This window comes from Malaclemys terrapin, chromosome 6 (genome assembly GCF_027887155.1).
Source record: "Malaclemys terrapin pileata isolate rMalTer1 chromosome 6, rMalTer1.hap1, whole genome shotgun sequence".
Taxonomy (NCBI): Eukaryota; Metazoa; Chordata; order Testudines; family Emydidae; genus Malaclemys; species Malaclemys terrapin.
The window spans coordinates 70,196,941-70,209,388 of record NC_071510.1 but is presented as its reverse complement, the minus strand read 5'-3'; positions in this window follow the sequence as shown (position 1 = coordinate 70,209,388).

Below are 12,448 nucleotides of genomic sequence, written 5' to 3'. Positions count from 1 at the left end.
GGGATTGCCTGCTGTAGAATTCTAAAATAGAAGAGGGAGCAATGTCATGACAACATCAGAAAGCGAAAGGAAGACTGGTCTCGTGTCTAAGATACTCGTTTGGGAGACATAATGTTAATGTAGTACAATAACTGATAAAAAATCTAAATAACAAAAGCAAGAAGACAAGAATAACTTCCATTTCCATATGTTAATACACCAGAGTAAAGTTGTCAGAAAACCTTTATGCCTCCGTTTTTCCCAAATCTCGGCCTGCAGATCAGTGGAGGCTGCATGAATCAGTTTCATCTACCCTTTTTCAGATTTCAACAGTCTCTGCTGCCATGAATAGCAATGATAGATGATGCAAAACAAAGAATACTTAGTAGTACATAGGCTCATGGTTTGGGCAAAAGTTGGAGTGGTAATGCTAGTAAATTGTATAAGCATATCCTGGTTTACATACCATGTGTACGAAACCTAAATAAAATAATCTGATTCTGAGATAGCTAAAATTACATCCACAGTTATGACTATGTTGTGTGTGGATGACATTTTTTTGGAGACACTGCCCCATGTACACATAAGGGTATGTTCAGTCTGATAATATAGATTTTATTTGACATAGCTGTCTATATATATGATAATACCATCTTTTTTAGGACACTTCTTTATATAGGATCAGATATAAAGGTCCTATATGCAGGGGTGTGGGGGTGGGGAGAGAGAGAACATGCAAGGAGCCTCCCCTCACTTTTGGTGCTCCTGAGTGCCCATGAAAGAGCCATCACAGCTGGGCTCTTGGAAGCCTAACTGTGGGCTCAAGGAAGTGCAGAGACTTCTTCAGTGTACTCCCTGTCACAAGGCAGACAATGGCCTAAAGGGGGCGGAGAAGAGTCTGGGCTGGCTACCAGCTAACACCCTATTTTCCATCCTATCTGCAGCTTCTGAGGACCCGTGTTCAGTTCTAACCTTGTTTATTAAAACGTCACTTTTAACTCTCTCTTTTATTAATTCTTAGTTTTCTTTTAATTTTTCATATATCTTATTCCTCTCTTTTTTTTCCCTTAGAACAGTCTGTGCTTTGTTCTGAAGCAGCATGTAGTTCAGACTGATCCCTGGAAGCAATGTACTGGTATGATTCTCATTGTCAGTCTCCAGAAGGAGGAATGACTCCTGATTTCTCTGGAGATCACTACCTTGCACACAAGCTGGCATAGCTGCAAATTTGAAGTGCTCTTGATGGCAGCCTATACTTTCCCATACTGGCCACAAGCTCTAACTTGGTTGGTATAATGGGTTTTGTCCCACTAAAGAGGAGGTCATATTTGACAGTCAAAGTAAGGTTTTAATTTGCTTTTTGGCTGCAATCTGTCACTAAATATGGTGCAGTTTCAACAATGATTAATTTCAAGTTATTTCTGAATCACTGATATATATTAGGGGATCAGAGTTTATTTTTTTAAGTACAGTCTCTTTCCAAACACTGTAGGCACACCAACAACATAACAGGGACATAATTACTTGTGAGGGGAATGTGTTTGTTAGATAAATCACTTTTCTAGATTATTCAAAATATGCATACATACTATAAAAACCTTTTAAATAAATAGTAAATAAAAGCTATTACATTTTTATATAACTAAAACCCACATGTAGTAAATGGTGTAATATAATTACTGCCTAATCTGTTAAATGAACCAACTTTCTAAGTGAGTAAATCTGCTGGGTATTCATATATTGCAAGGCACATAACTTTGTGATTATATCATTAAGGTTGAGAACACATTCCCCTTTAAATCAATGTTAATAGAATGATTGCTAAAGTTGAGCTTTAAATTTCCTGAGAATCTAGCATCATATTACCATTCAGATGCTAACTTTAAGTCTGCCCTTATACCCCCATCCACCTTCCACCCGTAGACACGCTACCACATCTACATTTTCAACATGGGCCACAGATGCTAGTGCTTTTTTTTTTTTTTTTTCAATTTTTCTTACTTTCTTTATCTGATGGTTGCATGTTATAATAACATAGCCATACTATGCAATAAATTATTGCTACATTTAATGCTTGTTCACATTTTCCTATTGCTCCTCCTTTTCAATAAAAGCCCATGTTCTGCCCAACTGCACGGGCTCTACAAAACAGCAGTTGAAAATCCTACATTCTTTTAAGAAGTTGTGCCCTGAAAAGCTGTGTTATGAAAATCAACACTCCAGGCCTGCACCAATTCAAGTAAATGAAAAAACTTCCATTCACATTAATGGGAGCAGAAGCTGGATCCAAGCAAGCTCCAAGAATTTTAACATTAACATATGCAGCTTTGTAGGTATATTGGATTGTCCATCACAACCAATAGCAATTCCAGTTCCAGAGTGAAAACAGATGGACAGTCCATCTATGAAGCAAAAAGGGTCTTTTAAGTTTGCATTTTCTATTTCAGATCCTGTAAATACAAAATACATTAGTTATGATTCAGAATTACCATGTGCAAATGTATTTGATGAGTGAAACAGATAAAAACCTATGATATGAAGTTGTACTATACTGACACATACTCAGAAGAATCATCTGTTTCATATCAGCTTAAAAAATAAAGAACAGATCTCTGTATTTTGTTCATGACCAAGTCTTTTATATACGTTTTTGAAACTGCTATCTGTGATCAGGCTCCTCCCAGTCTTGTGGTATGTTTCCATTCAAGATTTTCCAGTTGCAAAGAATCACCTGAAGTGAAGGAAAGAAGACAAAATTGGGTCATTTAATTTAATCTTGAATCCCTTGTTAATGCTGATGAATCTTATTATTTAACATTGATATAATGGTATCAATGGCTCTAAGACTTAGATCAGGGTCAGGGCCCTGTTGTACTAGGCACTATACAAATATAGAGGTAGACATCATCCCTGCCCCTGGATGATCAGTTAAACAAATTCAGACCTGCTGACTGGTTTTGAAAACGTCATATGTGATTTTCAATTTCTGTTACCCAAGGTTAAAAATCTGCACCGAACTGCCTTCCTGCCTTGTACACTATCTACTATGGGTGTGGGGGAAACAAAACAAAGTAGATATTGAGTACTGTACATAATGCTGTAGACCCTAATTTTGGTCTGGAATAATAAGCATTTTTATAAACCAATTTAGTATTGAGCAGTCTAATGCTAAGTCTTTGAGACATAAAATGTTGCAAATAAAATATAATAAATTTAACTTGCTTTACTGGTACTTCTTGGCACATTGTGGACCAAAATGTTAACAGAATAAGCAAAATCTAAATTACTGAGTCATTTACAAAAATGTGCATTTTTTTCACGCTCACTTATATTGAAGGAAGATAATAGCTTTTTACTGTTTTGCCACTACGGTTATACTTAGAGGTAGATTTCAGAAAACAAACACATTGTCCTTTTGATTCTAAAATAAACTGGTAAGAGCCTTAGGAAACAAATGTCATTTCCAAATAAAGTCACCAGGAGTGAAAAATCTCTACAAAACTGTAGGAATCTCTACATAGTCACGCATCAGTTAAACCCCTATGTAGAAGCAGTTTCTTCTCAACTAACAAAGCTGTTCACTGGTGTACAATTGGCAAAATTCCAAAAGCAGAAATATCCTCACTTGAAGTCATAAGAGGACTATTTAATTCTAGTTCATGTTCCTGACTAGTTGGATTTTGGTCTTGTATACCATAATCTAGCAGTTTGAATCAATGCACATTGCTGTTCTTAGGTTCTGTCATGGCCCTAATACTCCTAGAAGCTTTTGGTCCTATTCAGCTCAATGTTCAGCTTCTGAAGGAGACTTTTAGGGTATGTCCACACTATCCGCCGGATTGGCGGGCAGTGATCAATCCAGCAGGGATCGATTTATTGCATCTAGACTAGACATGATAAATCGACCCCCAGCCCTCTCCCATTGACTCCTGTACTCCAGCACTGCGAGAAGCGCAGGCAGAGTTGACGGGGGAGCGGCAGCAGTCGACTCACCGTGGTGAAGACACCACGGTAAGTCGATCTAAGTACGTCGACTTCAGCTACGTTATTCATGTAGCTAAAGTTGTGTAACTTAGATCGATTCCCCCCCACCCAATGTAGACCAGGGCCTAGTCTCCCAGATATGTTCGGTTTTTTTATAGGGGAAAATACCTTCTCACCAGGCAAACAGAATTGGACAAAAGAAGTTTCCCCTTTCAAGATATAGTCTGAGGTCTCTATTTATACCTGCAGGAAATTGCATGTGTAGCTTTCTTAGGCTGGTTAATAGGGCCAACCCTAATGGCACTCCAAACAAGCTCTTGTGAAGGTAGAAAGGGCACATAGGGGTGCAGGATTGCTGTAGGCTCATTTGTCACCCTCAAAACGTTACTACTTACTTCTGTTCCTTTAAATTTCAGATAGCTGCTGTCCTCTGGCACTTGCCTAACTGTTTGCATTTCGAACTACATGCATTCAAGCCTCTAGCTTCCTGTGCTTGCATGTCAATTATGCTATTAGTATTTCTGCCTGCCAATGTGACAAGGTAAAGATGTGCTTCTCTTAGCATCTTTTCTTAGAAATTAAATTAAAAAGCAAAACTCATATTTTGTTCATGAGCTTGCTAAAAATCTCCTATATTTGACTCCTTATGGGGCATTAGTCTGTATTGGGAAAACAGAAGGAATAACCAGCACAACTGTAGTTAGAATAAAAACCAAAATTATATTAGAGGAGTTGTAAAGCATTAAGAACATGTCTTCAAAAGGCTCTTTTTTTTCTGATTACAAAGAACAGTGTTATGACAGAACCATTTTCTCTTCTACGGGGATTTACCATTATCTGACATTTTATCAGCTTCATCAAAATAATTAAATCCAACATTGTTGTTGTAGCTTTCAAGTCCAATTTTAATGGGTAAGACACATTCCAGCTATTTGAATCTAGAAACATTGTCATTCAGCAAAAAACAGCATTCTAGAATTACACTTTAACTAGATTATCTAGCCTATACACTTTCTTAACTGGAAATCAGAAAGTCTGTACAAACACAAACAGCTATAAGAGATTATTTTTTATCATTTATTAACTGCTGACATAGTAGAGATTGAGAAATTGTGTGTAGGAACTGATGAAAAGACTGAGAAAGGGGATATATAGGAATAAACAATTGTTTTGGGGTAAATAAAGGTGAAAGGTGAAATGTAAGAAAAAATGTAAAAAATGGGGTGATGTGGTAAACAAGATAGTGGCTCTTGGTAGACTTGTGGCATTTGTTAATAGTAAGGTACATTTTCCCATGCCATTATGTCTGGTGCTTCAGGTTTCTTAATGTATCATTTGGGGTACGCTCTGCCTCTCTGTAGGGAGTATTTTGTTTTTTCATTTTATATCTAATGATAGAAACCAATATACTGAACTAAAAATTATATTTCCATTTGTTTAGGAGAGAGTTCAGGACATTGATTGCAGAAAGTGTTGAGCCTCTGCCAGCCAGTATGTGTTAATATTCCAGTTTTTAATTTTTCCTTTTATTTTTAATTATAATTTTATTCATATTTACAAACATACATGTCATGTGAATAATTAAGCAGAAAAAAGAGTTAAAAACTCACAGAGATTGAAAAGAATTCATTGAAAAAAGAAAACAAAATGGAGTTAGAAAAAAGTAAAAGGAAATAGATGTCTGGATGATGCAACACTTCCTTGCAGTTATGATAATTCATATATTTCTTCCCCATATATTTCCAAAAATTCTGCCTGTAGCTCTTGAAACCATTAAACTGATGTATCAGCCTCTCGAAATAGGTTATTTCTTTATGCACTGAAACAAATCTTTAATATTGGTAGATCTGGATTTCACTCTTTCCATAGCAAAAACCTTTTCACACATTATAGGCCAGATTTATAATGCCTGTAAAACAATGCAGCTCCATTGAGGTCAAGAGAGCTCTGCCAGTTTACAACTGCTGAGGTCTGGCCCTGTATCACTATCTGCAATTCACTTCAGTTGTGATGTGTTCTGAATTTCAGTGAAATCATGCAAGAGTATTAGGGCAAAATTTTGTAATCCTTAAATTTGCTCATGCTAGTATCCCTGTCGTAGTGAACAGGAGTACTTGCATGAGTAAGGATTTCAGAGTTGGGTCCTTAGTTTTCTGGACTGAGAAATTAATGTTCCTCTAGCATTTCCATTATCTGTACTATTTTGTGCTAAATAGCCTATATTGGCAGGTATGTCCACAGCACATGCCCAATATCAGAAATGTCTGCTCAATACCTCTGCAGTAGATCATCCTCAGAAAGGATGTTTTAACAATCTACTTGGAATCCAGTACATCAATTTGAACTAGACTCTTTTCAGCTAAATTCTGAGGTGCTTGCAGAAATCTTTCCCACTACTGTATTTGCTAGTGAAAGTTATATTTAAAGTAGTTTCATATTTAAGTCTCCTATTAATCATGTTGTTGAGTATATTCATTACAAAACTAAGTTATGTGCTTCAGAAACTGAGTTTCCCCAAGCACTTTTGTAACAGTGCTGAACAAAAGATTATTGTCTAGCGCAAGGTTATATCGGTGACGACATAGCAAAATCTGAAATATGATGGAGAGGGGTGTATTCATAATATGTTCACTTTGCAGGTTTGATCTAAAGATATTAATAGATTGTGAACAGCTTAGTCCCAATGGTGAGCTCATTAGAAGTAGTCTGGAAAGAGACTTCTGGAGACATCAAACAACTCAGGAATCACTAACCGTGGAATTCTAATGGAGTTGCATTTTCAGTGAACAGGAGGGCAGCTTGGGGGTAGAACTGCTGCCTATTTTATGTGAAGAAAGTATGTTCTCCACCAATGGAAGAAACCCAGGAACCCTAAAGAAGATCTTCAAAAAGGTTTTGCCTCCAAAGCTCTTGTGGAGGAAGGTGATTCAGCATCTGATAAGGATTCACTAATATTATTCAATGATAATATCAAGGATTCATATTTGCCAGAATGTTGTCATTGATCATGCTTTACGGTGTTTCTTCTCCGCTATTTTCCCCTTCTTCTTCTTTTTTCTTTTTCTTTTTTTGGAACTTTCTTAGATAGGAATGTTTCTGGATTGAAAAATTGTGTATGTATATATACTCAAGTCAACACTAGATGAGTTTCTTCTGCTTTATTTCTCATATACTAGCTGGTGTAATTGTTGGCTATGAATAATAATATCTATTCTTCTACAACATATTTCCCACTGCCCCTTCCCCTGCTGTTAAAATGGAGGGTTTAATGATAGCTTGTTTTAATTATGTTACTCCACCCCTGCTGTTAATAGAGTTGAATGGAGACTTAGCCACTTTGGTGTCTTAAGATATATAGCATCTAGCTCACACAGGGACTGATTATGCTGGTATTTTGTTACTGTGCCATACCAAATAGGTGCACTCTTAAAAGATGTGGTTTTCACAGGATTAATATTGTTATTCCTAAAATCCTGATTATAGCTATAGTGTGATGAAAAGTTGAGGTGAATGAATGCTGGCTGAGAGGAACATGCATACATACATTATTTTATGGGATTAATCACTGGCACTGGGGGAAAGTGATATTACCTGTGGGTAGAAACAGTAACTCTGATCCTCAGATGTGGCCAAGGGGCCTAATCCTACACTGCATTATACCATTTTTGAAGTCAGTGGAGCCACACCAGCAGAAAACTGCTGTAATGGAGTAGAGATTCAGGCCCAGGGAGCACAAACTGCAATTCAGGAAGGGTGGTGGTGGGAAAGTAGGCTACTCAAACGGATGCCAGTGGGAGTGGCATAGACTTTATTACACTGGCTCTCTACTTCATTTCTTAAACTACTAATAAATTGAAGTAAGATATTATTAAAAAGTTTACATCCATAGCTTCCTCAGCAAACTTTCTATAAAAATAAAAATTTTACTTATAAGGAAGTTTGTTCCTTTTGCTGATGGATCTCAAGGATGAGCTATCAGCTCTAACCTTGAAATAAGTTATTCAGGTTCTCAGTTTTGCCTCTCTTCTATCTCCTTCATCTGTGAATCTGCGCAAACAATAGCACAGCTTCTTGCTCTTGATTCCTTAACCATGTAAACACACAATCTCCCAGTGAACTTTCCAATACCTGGCTGACTTTGGATCACTTTGGACTCCTGGCAGAAGATACTTCAGAATGTTTATTTCTTGGTTGCCTTAAATGTCATGTGGTCAGTTCTTAAAATTCTGTAAAACCTGGCAGAAATGGGAATACTTATCTATTTTGCAGGGTTGTTGTAATGATTAATTAGTTAGTCTGCACCGTGATCAGAAGATATAAAGCACTAAGTAATGTTAACTATAATTAATTTTCTTTCACTTATCTTTGATACCAATGCTGTACCTTGTTCCTTTTTCTTTTGAATCTCTGCATATCAGTTAGGGTTTATCTTTCAAAAACTGCTTTTAGCATAAAATAAATTAGCTCCAAAATAACCTTAGCAATCACTAATTGTTTGCTTGATAGATTTTGCCCATGTATTTAAATAATTTTAATGTACATTCAACTAGGGATGTTATATGGGATAAGGTTTGTGTCTGGTCTTGTCTTTTCCTCTAACTTCAATTCTTCTCCTCTCCCCTCATTCACAGACATCCTACCTTCAAGACTTTATAATGGAGTCTATCAGATCTCCACTCTATGCTGAGTGGCTACTCCATTGAAATATAATATACTTATGGGATTTCCTCATGAGACTCGTTGACAGAGAAACCCAAAACACATAGGATACGTGCACACTCTTTATGGCAGCAGTCGGCATGTACAGTACATACACTGCATATTCCCCAAGCCTGGATATAAATAGCATTTTAGACAGTGATACACTGCTTAGGCAATTAAAGACATGCCTGGACTATACAGGCATGTCTTTAATTGCTTTCTTCACCCCCAGGCAGTGCCTACACACCCTACATTGCTTTCTACACACCCAGGCGGTGCGTTCCCCATCTACACTACTGTTTTTATCAGTGTAGGTCCTGCTGCCTCTCTACTGACTGAGCCTTTCCCCACTGCATTCCCCCTGCCAGAGCCTTTCACTGCTACATGTTGCTACTAGAGTACAGGCGCATCTTGCTCTACACTGTGGTGGGTAGATATGTGTGTGTGTAATGCTTGTACTCTTCACACCACTGCTGCTGCCATTGTAGACAAGGCCTAAATGTAGCAGGCCCCAGGCCTATCAAGGAACAATAAAAGACCATTAAAAATTAAAAAAAATCTTCCTTTTTAATAAACAAGACTAGCACTATTAAAAATAAACCATGTGTAGTGACCCATGTCTCTGCAAACTGAAGCTACTACCCTGCAACCCTTACTCAGTTGGGCATTTCGTGTAAGGGCTGCAGAATTGAATAATGAGCTGGGTACTTACAGTAATCACTACTTAATGTAGTTCTGTTCAGTTGGTCAACATTTTACTTGTTTTTTACACTTAAATTCTTAAGGCAATTTTAGATATACAGTCTTGGGTCTGATTCACAATTGCTTGACGCAGTGCATAGGCTTAGGAAGTCTCTTACCTTATTACCATTAGGATGTGTGAAATCTTCTCCAAAATAAAGAAAAAGGAACTGAGAAGTGTGTGGAAAAGCTCTAATTAAGTCAGGTGTGTTCACTGAGTCTGCAAGTCAAGGGAAAAGGATGCATTTGAAGTCATGGGAAGAAGCCTAAGAAGGAACTTGGATAATTTCCCAGAAAGAGTTCTGTTTGGTTGGCACATACAGTAAACCCATAACTAAATGAATGATCTGCATTTGGGCCCAAAAACTCACTTCTATTTCTTACATAGTTTATGTAAGTGAATTTAGGGTGCACATCATATCTATTTACAATAATGTGAAATTTCTTTTATACTGTAAGACCAATGTATATTTAAGACACCAACAGCCACGAATGTGAAAATTTACTGTTTTGATGCTACACATTATTGGAATCCATTATCAGATGTATTTAAAATGTGATACACCTTCAGACAATATACTGGTAGGGTATAACATGTCCTTATAATGTGGATACAATGTATTTATTCATTTTTAAGTGAATTTAGTGTTGGTTTGGCAGACCTGAAGATGGAAATAGTCTGTCCACAAAAAAATTACTGCATAGGCAAAAAAAATGCAAACTTCTCTCACACTTCCCCCAAGACTTTATCTAACCCATGATCTGCAGAGATCACTTACAGCACTGAGGAAATAAAGCAATGTCTATGCCATTCAATGATAAGGATGCCAATATTAATAACTGTTTTTGTTTAGTCCTCTGTTCACCAGGGACTGAACTAAGACCAGCAATTTGGGTTTTAATATATTTGTTCTGTAGCATTTTTGTATTTTGTTGATGTATAAAATGTTTAAGTATCAACTACTGTAGAGATGCATTACATATCTCTATATACGTATCCAGCTTACTGAGACTATTTTTTTAAATTGGAATTTATCTTGGTGAATGGGTGGAAAAAAAAAAAAGAAAAACTTGGAAATAATGATGAATAAGATTGTAGCCTGAAGGAGTTAATGGGCTGATTTCCATTTTCAAAAGAGCTCTTCAAAGACTTTCATCCTTTATGCTGCCAGCATGCTCTTCCATTTGCAAAGTAAAATCCCCATGCATATCTCCAGATGCAGACTGCGCTTCCTATACACTAGAGGAACAGTGGAGGCTAGCATTCAGCTTAGCCTATGAAACAAAAAATGAAATAACTGTCTGGAGCAAATGATACACATTTCAAATAAGCAAGGAGCCAAAAGGCCTATAAAATATATTTTCAAATATTTAGTTACCCAAGTATATATAACTGTACTTAAATGATGCTATATACTCTGAGTGGTCTGCCAGTGAGGGTGCCATTGTGTTGTGCAAGTATGTGCAAGCAACAGAAGCATGTGATCCAAAACTATTTACTGAGTGCATAAAGTGCTTTTTCTTCTGTCTGGAAACAGCTAGTGACAACTGCATGGGTAGTGAGAGCAAAATTAAGAAAATCTTCAAAGCATAAGAGCAAATAACACAAAATGAGAGCATAGGACTGGAAATCGAGCCTCTTGTCCGCTACACAACAGTGTAGTGCATTATTACTAGACCAGAATATCAGCCCTAACAAACATTTTAATTCAGTATTTGAATAATCAACTGTTTCATCTCTAAGGTCCCCAATTTAACAAAGTATCTAATGTGCCCAATTTCAAGCATGTGATTAGTCCCAGTGCTTAAGTACCTAACTGAATTAAGGCCTAACACAGCAGTTTGCAGAGTTAAAAGTAAAGATTTGCCAAAAATAATAAAAAAAACCCAACCCCCTCCCTCCCACACAACATGTAATGTTCTTTTTCGTATGAAGGCCCTACCCTTAGATGAATCATCTTGTTATGAAAAAGAACATGAAGAACCACTTTATTCATTAAAGCAGGGACCCAATCACGCAAAATGCCAAATCCCTTCAAGTCTCAGTGAAGCCTGTTTTGCAGTAGGTGCTCAGCACCTTACAAGATGTGGCTCTTGGTTACCAGGTGTATTTATTTTTCCATACTTTATGCCAAGAGGCCACAGCTTAATAATAAAATGAACCTAGTTTCCTTTGACTGCACTACACAAAGAACTGCCAGGTTATGCTGCCCTTATTATCTTCTTACGTAAGTCTGGTGTGGACAAAGGACAAAGGGGCAGAAGACAAGTTAAACTCCACATTTCAATGTGTGCATTTTCATTGGATTTGTGAGCTGGTATGTGATCACTTAGCTCACAGATCACCAGGGCCAATTTGGGTGGGCCTGTATAAGAGTGTTTGACTTCCGTGGGAACTTCTGGGGCTCATCACTTTTGAAAATCAGTCCACTTATTTATAAGCCTAAATACAGACTTGGGACTTGGGGTTTAGACACCCTTTAAAAAAATATACAATCCCTCAGTAAAACACACAAAATGGTTATGTTCCAATGAGATAGCTGCAGCTGAGCTGAAATATGTGTCATCACAAAGGAGGAAAATCCCCCTACTTTCTATGAGATCCTAAAATGCAGTATTATGGCGCAATCCTGCAACCCCTAGTCAAACCAGTGGGAGCACTGATCAGTGGGACAACTCGTGTGACAATAAACTTCTTGTGCGAGGCAAGGTTGCAAGATCAGACTCTATTGGTAAAGTACTGTCCTCATTGAAACTGTAAATGAAAATACTGAAGTTTATAAAATGCTACAACTACATTTTTATTACAATTTTGGTATAAACATTTTTGTGAAACTGTCATCATCAACAGATATTTCTATTTCAGAACATAATTATCCTTTTCATTAATGGCATATTAAGAAAAAATTAGTGACCCTAGTTGTCCATATTGTTTTGATTTTAAATCTCAGCCTTCACAGAAGGATTTATATGTCTCTTTTACTGCTATGTTGGGTAATCGTTTAATAGTTTGAGATTATTACTTGTAGGAATTAAAATCTTG